The sequence below is a fragment of the Dipteris shenzhenensis genome, chromosome 7 (assembly GCF_047967505.1).
Source record: "Dipteris shenzhenensis isolate YYH24624 ecotype China chromosome 7, Dip_SZ_1.0, whole genome shotgun sequence".
Taxonomy (NCBI): Eukaryota; Viridiplantae; Streptophyta; class Polypodiopsida; order Gleicheniales; family Dipteridaceae; genus Dipteris; species Dipteris shenzhenensis.
This window is the reverse complement of record NC_141602.1, coordinates 18,083,457-18,095,404: the sequence shown is the minus strand read 5'-3', so window position 1 is coordinate 18,095,404 and position 11,948 is coordinate 18,083,457. Positions and strand designations below refer to the sequence as shown.

The window sequence follows — 11,948 nt, the reverse complement described above, 5'->3', positions numbered from 1 at the left end:
TTTTGAATGAATTTTGAAGCACTCTGGAAAAATCTAGAGACCAACATTCTAAGTAGAGGGGTTGATTGATTATCATCTCATTGCCTGACGGTGCATTACCATCTCAATACTATGAGCTGTATGATTTGAACTTTGAAGAATTGACCATGTGATGTAATTTAAGAAGACAATATATCAATGCCAAGTTGATTGGCCTTGTCATTTGCATATATGATTACTTGATGTTATGACTTGAATATTGGTGTACTCCATGCATAGGTTTAGATCTATGGGTAGAGTGGTATCTTGTGGATAAGGGAGTTTTTTTCGCCCTAGTTTTTGGCCGACTGCAAGGGGCCAATGGCTTGTGGCATATGTTGCTATAATAGAGGACTGTCCAAAAGGATTCAAACACAGGTAGCCACCTCAAGTGGGCGAACACTCAAGCACCTAAGCTGCACTATTGATGTGGATAAGGTTAGACCATTTCTAAATAACAAGGTGAAATCACAATGGCCCTATGTGGGCAAAGCCACTTGTTGTCTTGTGTTGGGTAATTGCCACTAGTGTAAAGTAGCTCGATAAATATTTCCAATAACTTGTAAAAGGGAAACGATACGTGTAAATTGGAAAGAGAAAAACCAAGTGAAGGTGAAAGAATATGGGGAAAGGTAGATGAGTGCAAGAGAGGAGAGAAAAGAGGTGAAAGAGGTGTGTGTGTGTGGTAGATGGACCATTAAAAACGTGGCTATTTTGGCAAGAGTGGCATCATACAAGAGACAAAGAGAGCCTCCATCTCTAGAGAGAAATACCAACAAAAGACAAAAGTATTTAAGATCTCCAAAAGAGGAAAAAAACTTGACCCTAATAGCACATTAGGAGCGCATTAGAATGGCTTAAACAACCACTAAACCAAGACTTAAACTGATCGAATTAACCAAATTAACTGAAAGAAGTGGGGTGGACCAGATTAGCAAAAGACTACCTGATTAGCAAACAAGGTCAATGCTCATAAATCATTCACAGGGCTTGCTTGAAACATGTGGCATGGAAAAGAGGGCCTAATTATAGCAAACAAGGTGAATGCTCATAAATCATTCATAGGGCCTACTTGAAACGTGCGGCATGGAAAAGAGGGTAGAAAGCTGGAAAAGAGGGCGTGAAACGTGCGGCGTGGAAAAGAGGGCAGAAAGCTGAGTGAGAGAGAGAGAGAGAGAGAGAGAGAGAGAGAGAGAGAGAGAGAGAGAGAGAGAGAGAGAGATTAGGTGAGAGAATTTTTGAAAATGAAAAATTTTAATTTCACTTCTCTAAAGACGAGTTTCATTACTAAGGCTACCTTTCACGTAGGCCAAAAACCAATCTGTCCATCCGTGAGACCCTTGCAGGGCCAAGGATGAAAGGCATACTATCATCTACTAACCGTCCCCATACCCTGCAGAGACTGCCTTTGCAAGTTGGTCTGGCATGTAAGGGCTGGTCCCCATGCCTTCATGCAAGGCACCTTGAGACAATGTGCATCCCTCCACCGAGCAGGATCTAGGGAATGGGGAGGGGTACCCCCCACACCTCTATCCCAAGATGCAATGTGACAAGGTGAACAATCTAGCCAATACAAATGAATGATTTTGGTGCAGTGTATGATGAGATTAAAGCATTATGGCGAGGCGACCATTAATTCAACAACAGCAGCTCTCCTATGGGGATGAAACTAAATTTTCGAGGCGAGATGGAACATTGACAGTGTTCATAGAAAACATTTTTCTTAACAAATCACAAAACTTGGGTTTTCAAATTTTGAAGTTTTTTCCCAAAAATTTGCCAATTTATTGGCTAAAATATAACTAAATTGCCTAAAATTTTGCAGATTTTACAAAATTGAGAAAAATATTTTTTACGGGCAAAAATGAAAATGTTGCAGGTTCATTGTATATAGTTTGCAGGTTTTTCAAATGTGAACACTATCGAGGAGGCTCTCCATCATTGCTCTCCGAAGTATGGGGACGGCCTCTTACCTTGTCTCTACACATACCCTTATTTTTTGGTGTGCCACATTTCGAGTGGTAGCCTTATTGTGATCCATTTCTGATCCATTTTTTGTGCCCTTCTCTAATTTCCACGTTTCCTTTTCTCTCTTTCTATTTCAAGGCAAGGCCCCTCTCCCCCTCTCTCTCTTTTCTCTCTTCTCGTGCTGCACATCCAAGTCCTCTCTCTCTCTTCCAAGCTGCTCATATGAGGCAGGCCTTATAAATGCTTTATGAGCATTCATCTTGTTAAGGCTATACAAGAGTGAGAAGGCTTGACAGATTAAAATATCTTGAAGCCGTCTCGAGCTATCCACTGGAAACATAATAATCACCCTTCACATTAACCACTCTGATGGAAATACTCAACAAAACTGTTCGTCCAGTTGTGCTTAATGCAGTTGTTCCAAATGCACAGATTTACGACCCAAAAACAGGCACAAGTTGATATCCTAAAGACTCTGTTCGTGTTACAAATTCTTTTTTGGCCTGCCCCTCACAGTAGCCTAAGCAATGGTGACGTATTTCGAAAGCAAAAATTAGGGAATATTTTGTTTTTTGTAATTTTAAGCATTTTGATTGGTTGATGACTTCGTGTCATTTATAATAAATGTGATTGGACCACACTTATGCCATGCGTGCATTGGGCCACACTCCTTTTTGCTTGAATTCTATCGGGTGAAATCTTGCATGCATAATTGAAACTGACACGTCTTGCAGTGGTAGTTGGAGTCTAGGCTGCATCTCCAGGTTGCATCTACAGCCTACATGAATACTCGCCCCTTCTACCATAAGTCATGCCAAATCCTATTTGTGTGATTTTTCCACTCCAAAGGAAACCTTGATGCTGCGGATTCTACACACGCTTTATGTTACCTCCATATGAATTAGTTGGAGCTGCGGATTCTATGCATGCATCCAGCCCAACGAAAGGTGCTTGGGTCCATTCTGTTTTTACTGATCCACCCCTAGGTGCCCATAGGAGTTCCATCCACAGCGACACTGCATTGACAGGAAATACGAGCATCAGAAGGTAATAGTTTTAATCAGAGGATTTCGCACATTCGCAGGAAATACGAGCATCAGAAGGTAAGGGCTTAATGAGAGGATTTCACACATTCGATTAACTTAATACGGGAGGATGATTCGGCGCATATTTGTCTTCTTCTCAGTCCCTGTATTGGCGATTCGTTGCGAGGCAATTCGAGGTATGATTGCTGGAACATGGAAATGCGTTTATGGCTTTGTCTAACACGGAATCCTTGTTACATGAAATTAAAATGTCTCCCATTACACAACAAAAATTATTGTGTTCACTTTGCTACAAAGATATATCAAGAAAAAAGATGCCATTGTTTAACAACAACAACCTTCGAATTACTCCAATCCAAACATTGACAAACAAGCTGAAAGGTGCCACAACACTTTGTCTTCAAGAATTACATTGCAAGACTAATAAAAAAATATCATTGCCTGAATTCAAATGCTTACAAAATGACTCAGGTGTTGGAATTGCAACATGTTACAAAAGAAGCCTTCAATTACACACACAAGAATACATTGCACACGAAAGATGTGAATGCTTCCTAACAACCTTCAGAACACAAAATCTTACAAGTCCTCTTCAACTCCAACTACAACTCTTGTACGTCTTCTACAAACATTGTTCGATAAACTAGAAAATAACATACACATTAAAATAACAGGAGACTTCAATATTCAATATAACAAAAACAAACAAACAATTATTAATTCATTCATGGCAAAAACAACTTCAAACAATTGATAGAACAACCAACAAATACTCATGGTTCAACTATTGACCACATATGGACAAACTATTACAATGAAAATACATACTACGGCTCAAACTACATTTACTATTTCGACAACTCATTAATCTATACCAACATCATATAATAGGGCAGGCCTCGTGACTGAAATTCAAGTTGTTTCACACGTTTGTCGTTTGACGACCATGACAAAGTTGCATAAAAATATAATTGGAGCTGGATTAGTGAAGAACCAAGAGGACTATAGAAGATTACGGAGAAGACCCACACGCAAGTCTGCAATCTCTCATGATTATGATTTTGTAATAAGATGTGATACGTTCAGGGGAAGGACCTCCTCAGCCCTGCGATCATTGCTGTGAAGAACAAGGCTTTGAAATTTGGGAAGTTGGAGGGAGTGGACGTCTTTAGTGTAAACGAAAGAGGCTTTTGACGAATGTTACAGTAACTGAAAAACGAAACCGGAAGCTGTGTACACGCAACTGGTACACCTTTGAAAAACTGGTCACCTTTTGAAAAACGAAAGTGGGTTGCATTTCAATCTCTGCGGGATGATGGGTGTTCCCATCCTTGAATGGCCTATTCATCCGTTTGGCAAGTTGGGGAAGACCTTCAACTCAAAACCCTTCGCGCCTACGGCGGCGGCTAGTTCTTCTTCACCAAGTTCATATAGTACTGCAATGGCAAGTGACCGTGGCTTACACTCTGCAAGGGAACGTTAGTTGTGGAGATGGCCAACGCCATGCTGACCTTCCATTGCCACAGACGCTAGACGTTGCTTACTCCTGTAAGAAGCCCTGTATGAAGCATTTTTGGATTTTTACTTCTAAATGCTTTTGTACACATTCCTCATTCAACTGTATTTTCTTTGTAGTTGAAGGCTTACTGCCTTTTCAACTCAGAAACCAAGGATGTGGCGTTGCAAGAAGATTCCTTCTCCATTGGATATGTGTGTTTCACTGCCTACCACCGGAGTAGACGACATGCAAAACCCCAATCATCGATTTCCTTTATGATGATGTAGAGGGGCCTGCTTCATGACCTAGAGTACCAAGCCCTTAGTGAGGGGGTCCTCGTTAGCTCTACGGGACTCCAGTGTCCATTCAATCCTTGAGAGTAGTGCATTTATGCCTACGATGCTTTGACGGCCACCCCAAGATCCACCAACAAAACCTGATTCTCACATTACCTTTGCGCTGATGGAAGAGATCCTAATATTTTTTGACCTTGGTCCTATGAAGAGGCTTGAAGGTAACCCTGATTGGTAGGTGGCCATGAAGGAGGAGATGAAGGCCATCACGCGGAACCACACTTGGGATGTGGCTGCTCGGCCTCCCAACTGCAAAGTCATTGGGCTCTATTAGGTGTATAAAATAAAGTACCATCCTGATGGGAGTTCAAACAAGCATAAAGCTTGCCTTATTGCCGTTTGCATCAAATGCTCACATTTATACCATCTCACACGATTATGGCTTTAGCTGCCCACATGCTTGCATTTAGAACATCTGCACGATTATGGCTTTAGCTGCCCAGCGCAGGTGAAGTCAGCCTTTGTGAATGGTGACCTTACTAAGGAGGTTTATCTAGGATAAGCTGAAGGCGTCTCATGGTGGTGATTAGGCACTTTCGACAGTGCAAAAGAGGCTGTCAGGTGATCTCTCCGAGGTGATTCTAGTGTTAGCGGTGTTGGAGGGTTCATGATTGCATCTTCATCAGCTTTTCTTCTTCAGGGTCTTGCACACTATGAGCTGCAGAGAGGGTGTTAGAATTTATTGCATCTCATCAGAGAGAGTGTTAGATAACACAACAGAGGGTATGCAGAGTGGAAGTGAACCCCAGAGTGGAAAGTTATAGAACGCCCAGGAACTCACACAGTGGTTTATTTCAAATCCAAACTTCTTTCCTTAATGCGTGCTTACCATAGATGTGCAATACAATGCACAATAGAGAGATGTAGAACCAGCAATATATATTTCCGTCCAATGTGGACACAATACAAAATGCTATGTTCAATGTACCACCCTCTATCAACGGAGTGCTAACTAGATGTGGACCCCTAAACACACAAAAGTCTGTTCTCCTACCTCTGTGGCACTTCCAAAACATTTGGCATGCGTGCTCTCCAAGAGCTTGAGTTGGCCTCGTAAGCGTGCCCCACAATCATACCTTCCGATTGATCCTCCTGGACAGCCTCTTGTAAGGCACCAAATCGCACTGTACGTGCCACATGGCTGCTCCGTATTGGTGCTGTCCTCTAGGGAAGCTCCAACCAGTCAGATAAGCTCTTGGATGTGCTGCCCATGTGGCAGCCCTAGGGAAGCTCCAACCAGTCAGATAAGCTCTTGGATGTGCTGCCCATGTGGCAGCCCCATTCCTGTTTTTTATTTGTATGCTTGCTGCCCACATGGCAGCCCATGTGGTGTCCATGTGGCAGGCTTGCAATCTCTGTCAGACCAGCCTATGTGGCAGGCTGGAACTCTACCAATATGCCACCTAACACACCCTGATCCACCTCCCTCATGCACTCCTCATTTGGGGGCTCACAGATGGGGACCATCAATAACCCAAGACCACCTCTCACCGACACATCATGGGCTAATCCCAACATGTCGATGCAGATACTCCATTAGCTCCATGAAGAAGCCCTATCGAGTTGGTGTCATCCTTTGGTCTTTAAACCAGTGTCTCCTTCTCCTCAAGGTCCAGTCCTCCATGCTTGGTTCACAAGTTCAATGCAAATAGAACTCCAGAATACCTGGACCATGAGCTCTCGGTGAGCTCTCAAGAAATACTCTGGCTTCAGCACACTCTTTTCTCCTGTAGTGTGTCCTGTCTTCACCACTTAAGCTTCAACAAGTCCACCATGTTCACCTTCCAGTACCTTGCTTTCAAGCTTTGGAGAAGCCCCAAGACTTCCCCTGTGACTTCCAGGAAGGCATACACCTTTCAATCTCTCAACACCTGAGAAATGCAAAGTACAGAAACTGCCCAAAACAAGTTATTGAGGTTCAAATGACTAAACATGGACTGTGCATACCAGATTATCCATCTGCCTGTCTGCTTGCTTCAATGCAAAACATACACCTCATGGAGACACACATAGCTACATTGTGTAATCTTGTAATACCCCCTCCAATGTCACAACTCCCATCTGACCCTGAATCGATAGGTCCTTCCAAAGACTCCCCCAATGCCAAGTGATACCAACCAAGCACCTAGAGCAATCCAAGCAGTCATTGCTGTCCTTCACCTTCATAAAAGTTTCTGAATCCTCCCCAGACCAACTTTCAATGTCAGACATCCTTACTGTAACTCCAAGGTCTGCATGCCTTACCTTAGTTAACACATTGAGATGTCACCAAGAAAAGACTACCATATTAAATGACATGTTCTTTCTCTCCTCTGCATCTTGAGCGGAGTCCTTCTGATCTTCTGCAGTCCTTTGCAGGCTGATCACAGTAGAAGCACATCTTTTTTATTTTTTCTTTTCTTCTTATTCTTATCATTAGAAGTATTGAAACCTCCTTCGTAAAAGACAGCAAAGACACTCTCATTTTCTCTCCCTCTCTCAACAGTTACACTAGGGCCCAGGACAATCGTCGGGCTGGACCCCCCCGAAGGTTTTTATTCATCAGAGAGAAAATGCAGTACATGAGTTCAGCGTGGAAGCTGTTCATACATAATCCAAACGTGAATGAATCATTACATGAGCTCTTAGGCTCTCTTTCTTGGCAACAAGCCACTTGTCAAACTCTACATTACTTTCCTAATTACATGCCACTAAGGGTAACTCTGGAGTCTTCAAAGCACTTGGTCACGCGAACTGCCTCCTAGACTCTTGTTAGGCTCCATTGCGCTTAGGAAAATAACTCTTCCTAGTACCTGCAACAATTAATTAAAGCACACCACTATGGAACCCATTAATTGTTAGCGCTTTGCATGCAAATAACACACTGTGGACTAATTCTAGTCATGGTGGGCGTCCCCACTAAACACATGTGCACACATAACAAATATAAAAATATATATTTATTCTCTGGTTGATCGAAGTCAACGCTCTTGATCATATTAAGGGGCTTTGACCAAGGGTCGAGGTGCCTTAATTATAGTCAAGTCTCCCCAACCGAAGTTGGCACAACTCTCCAATCGAAGTTGGCACATCTTGGTTAACCGTAGTTAATCTTCTTGGTATAAACCAAGTCTTCCTGACCGAGATCAGGTTTACTTGACCGAAGTCAAGTATCTTTGACCGTAGTCAATTCTTTGACCAATAGAAAAACTCTTTTGACCATAATTAAGCCAGATGGAAAACTCTTTAATTATGATCAAATAAATGGTCAACTGTACTTTGACTTAGGATATTTACATTGTGGTGACATCTCCTCGGCTTCTATTCAGTTGACCTCAACTGAAAAGCTTCCTTGTAAACATCCAAAAGCTGTGGATGATCGGACAACATGTCTTCATCCATCCACTTGGCATCCAATGTCGTATTTTACAAGGTACCTGTAAAATTCTTTGCCTTGAGGGCCTTTGCGTACGGTATGGTACACGATCTGCTCTGGCTGAAGAACCTCATGCCAACTACACAGGAATGGTCTGTGAGGAAGTGATCAACTATTGAAGGTATGATTTATCATGTAGATGACTCCAAGTGAATTATTCTTGATTGTGATTATGCTGAAGATGAACAGGAAATTTCAAGACAATGAAGGACCCCTACCTTTCACTCACATGATGCTCGACCATGTTGAAGGACACGAAATGTACTCGTTTATGGATCGGTACTATGGTTTGATCAAATTCAATTGGTTGAAGCTGACAGAGAGAAGACCACATTCACAATAGAGCATGGTGCTTTTGCATACACTATTGACGCCTTTTGGCCTGTGCAACGCCCTTTGCCACTTCCCAATAGTTTATGCCAAAGTTTATCAGCGCTTCAAGAGATTTTAGCCATTTGCACTTCTAGATGTTGATGGTGAAGATCTCTGTTGGGGTTGTAGGTGTTGATGTCCTCTTCCCCCTCCTCCAAAGAAGCTGCCATTCCTTAGTATCAGTTCCTCAGCAGCTTCATGGTAATGCAGAATTTCATTTGGTTTCCTTACCATCATTGCTTCAGCACTGCATGTGCAAAGGATCATTAATTCCCTATCATTAGGCAGCTTCAAAACTAGCTGGCTTCAGAGCGGCAGCTGTGATATAAAAAATGTGGTCAAGAGCGAAAGGTTGTCAAAGAAAAGACTAAATTCAAGTGAGGGAAATCAAGCACATGCACATGCGATAAAAGGGATCCAGATGCTTGAAAGATGCGCAAAAGCATTCAGCTTTAATGAGTCTGCACTGCGGATAAGATTCACTCTTTGAACCTATATGAAAGAGAGAAAAGAGCCTGCCAGGGCAACATCTCTCTTCTTCATGGTCTGTCTTTCCATATTTTTGAGCGAGTTGAGGCCTCTAGTTTGAGACAACTTCAAATAGAGACAAATTGGGATTTCCTTCTTTGTGGCTGGTAATCTTCATTTTGGCTTTGTCATTGATAAATTTGTTTAGTTCCCATTACTAAAGGTCTGAACATCTATCCTGGGTAGCTGCCTAAAGTGTTTTAAGTTTTAATTCTGGCCTTCTTAATTAAGGTATGCACCAAGAACTATTTTTGAAATATTCTCGTTTGTTTCCTAAGAGTTTTCGTTAGTTTTGTAAGAGCATGGAAGTCCCGGCTTCTATTTGCAACAACACCAAATGAAATTCAATTCTAGCATCTTCAGATGTTAAGCCTCACCACTATGTTTTTTTGGTTGTGCTCTGCTCCAACCAGTACGAAATCAATTGGTCAGCAGTAGCTAGCTGCTTAAACCGAATTAACAGCATGGAGGCTTATCTTCAAAAAATCAGAGGCTGTCAAGAGGTGGCTGAAGACATCGATATTGAGACACTTATAGAAAGGGGTAACTGCAACAGAGCTGAATTCATCCGAGATTTCGGAACCATCGGGCCTCCTAAAGAGTTTCGAGTGATTGACTGCAAATCCACAAAGGAAGAGAAGAAAGTGGTGTTGAGAGATTGGCATGAGCCATCCTCCACCACAGGCTTCACCGCTGTGTCTCATACATCTTTTGGTGGCATGGACGTTTACAGTGTCTTCAACTGCGAATGCACATCAACGTGTTTTGCAAAGGTGCCACGGTGTTCAAGGAAGCCTTGCCCTGGTAGGCATGATGAGGGACATCAGAAAGCTGTTGGTGATATCTTGAAGATGTGTGAAATTTTGATTGCGGCAGGAGCAGAATACGTGTGGCATGATGGAGTGTGTATAGCACAACATGATGAGAAGGAAGTGATGGAGGCAATCAAGCATATGGGATGGATTTACGCAAATGCAAAGGACACTGTGATTTTCTTATATGATGTAGGGAGTCCTATGGCACCTATCAGGCATGAACCACATCCCGTGACAGGAGATTTGGGATCACGTTGGCACACAAGGGTATGGACACTCCAAGAGGTATGTGTGTCGACCCGAAGGCGATATTGCGTACGTCATGGAGGCAGCAGCGATTTTGGTCAGTGCAATAGTTTGCAAGAGTTTCAGAATGAAATAGCTGATTTGTACAAACATGACTCCAACATTGTAGTGATGGAAGAGAAGGACTATTGGCAACTATTGTTGAATCTTCAGGGAGCCTTGGTATCCTTGCTCACACATGCATATCGACAGGGCGAGTACTTCGACTTTGCAAAGATAGATCAGTGGCTGATCTGCCTTGGCGGCTGCATTACCACAATATGTGGGACTTGCTATGTTTTCCCCTCTGGGGATGATGTCTCGATGGCTGTTTCAGAACACGTCTTGATGTCCGTTTCAGTACGCGATAGCAGGTATGAAGGGGATCGCATCAACAGCATCCTTGCACTGGCACAAGTGAGGGATTTCGTGGTCCCAAAGGACCCGCATAACATGGAAGCCTGGACAATCGAGTTTTTCAAGAGACGGGCAACAAGGTCTGGCACTAGCACTGTTTTCAGTGAATACTGAATGGGAGGCTCTCAAAAGACAGGAGCAACGAGGTCTAGCACTAGCCATGTTTTCAGTCAATTTTACATGGGAAGCTCTAATCAGGGGTACCATTTTCTCTGAGCTGTGCAGCTTGGCTGCCAGATTTTTGAGATTCAGGAGGCATCCCGCGAGACAACCTAAGGCAGGCAAGAGCCATTCATGGGTACCCAACTTGTCGACTCGAGTGTCTTCCAGTGAGGTAATACGAATTACAGATTTCATTCGGTTCAAGGTGCTATACGACGGGAGGATCCGGTTGAGAGGAAAGCTGGCAAGCGTAGCTCTGCAGTTCACTCTGAGGAGTTTTGTGAATGATGAGCAGGTGCAGGAGCTGCAACGGCAGCAGGAAGGCGTGTTGGCTATGGATTTGGGGTATTTTTATGGTAAATTCAAAGCCTTTGCAGAGGGTTCTAGTGTGCGATTGGGTGCAGCTAAGCTTCCACACAGGCATGGTGGGTTCCCCGTGATCGAGGGCTTTGAAATCAAGAATGGAGAGAGCTTCTGTGCATATTTGGTCTTCCCAGCTGCAGGCCTGCTGCAGTCAGATTCAGACTGGAGGGTGCCTGGGCTGTTGGTAACAGGCCGGTTGCAATCAGAAGTTCTCAAGCTGGGCGACTTCTCCCTCTATCCAGAACTAACAGTTTTTTTGGGAGAGAATCCCACTCTAGTCACCATGTTACACAAGCTTGTAATTGTGTAGGACATTCTCAGCTATTGGCCTGCCCATAGTATTCTACTGGCTGGAAATCAATGCCCGCAACCCGCAAGGATGATTTGTACTACTTTATTTTCATCACTTCAAATATAATATAAACTTTAAATTAATCCAATTTAATACTCTTATGTAAAAAGAATTTCAGCATTGTAGTACTGTTTGGATATTGGAACAATAACTCTTAAAAACATGCATATGTACACCATGTTTACTCATCCCACTAAGAACTTCAATAACATTGCAAAATCCCATTTTGTTTTGCGTTTAATGATGGCAATATAAGATGCTAACATACCTTTGAGATGCTTGTATCTTATGGATCTTCTCTTATTCTCAATCTCTCAACGCACATGCTGGATTGGAGCTCTATCTCCATCTCTCTT

General features: G+C 42.8%; 1 pseudogene across 1 annotated transcript; it reads left to right on the top strand.

Annotated features, from left to right (window-relative positions):
• The first annotated feature begins 4,021 nt into the window (after positions 1-4,021).
• LOC147900032 (uncharacterized) lies at positions 4,022-11,601 on the top strand (annotated as a pseudogene). Its single transcript, XR_015541321.1, has 2 exons — positions 4,022-4,580; positions 9,612-11,601. The product of XR_015541321.1 is annotated as an uncharacterized LOC147900032 (transcript).
• Positions 11,602-11,948: the final 347 nt, after the last annotated feature.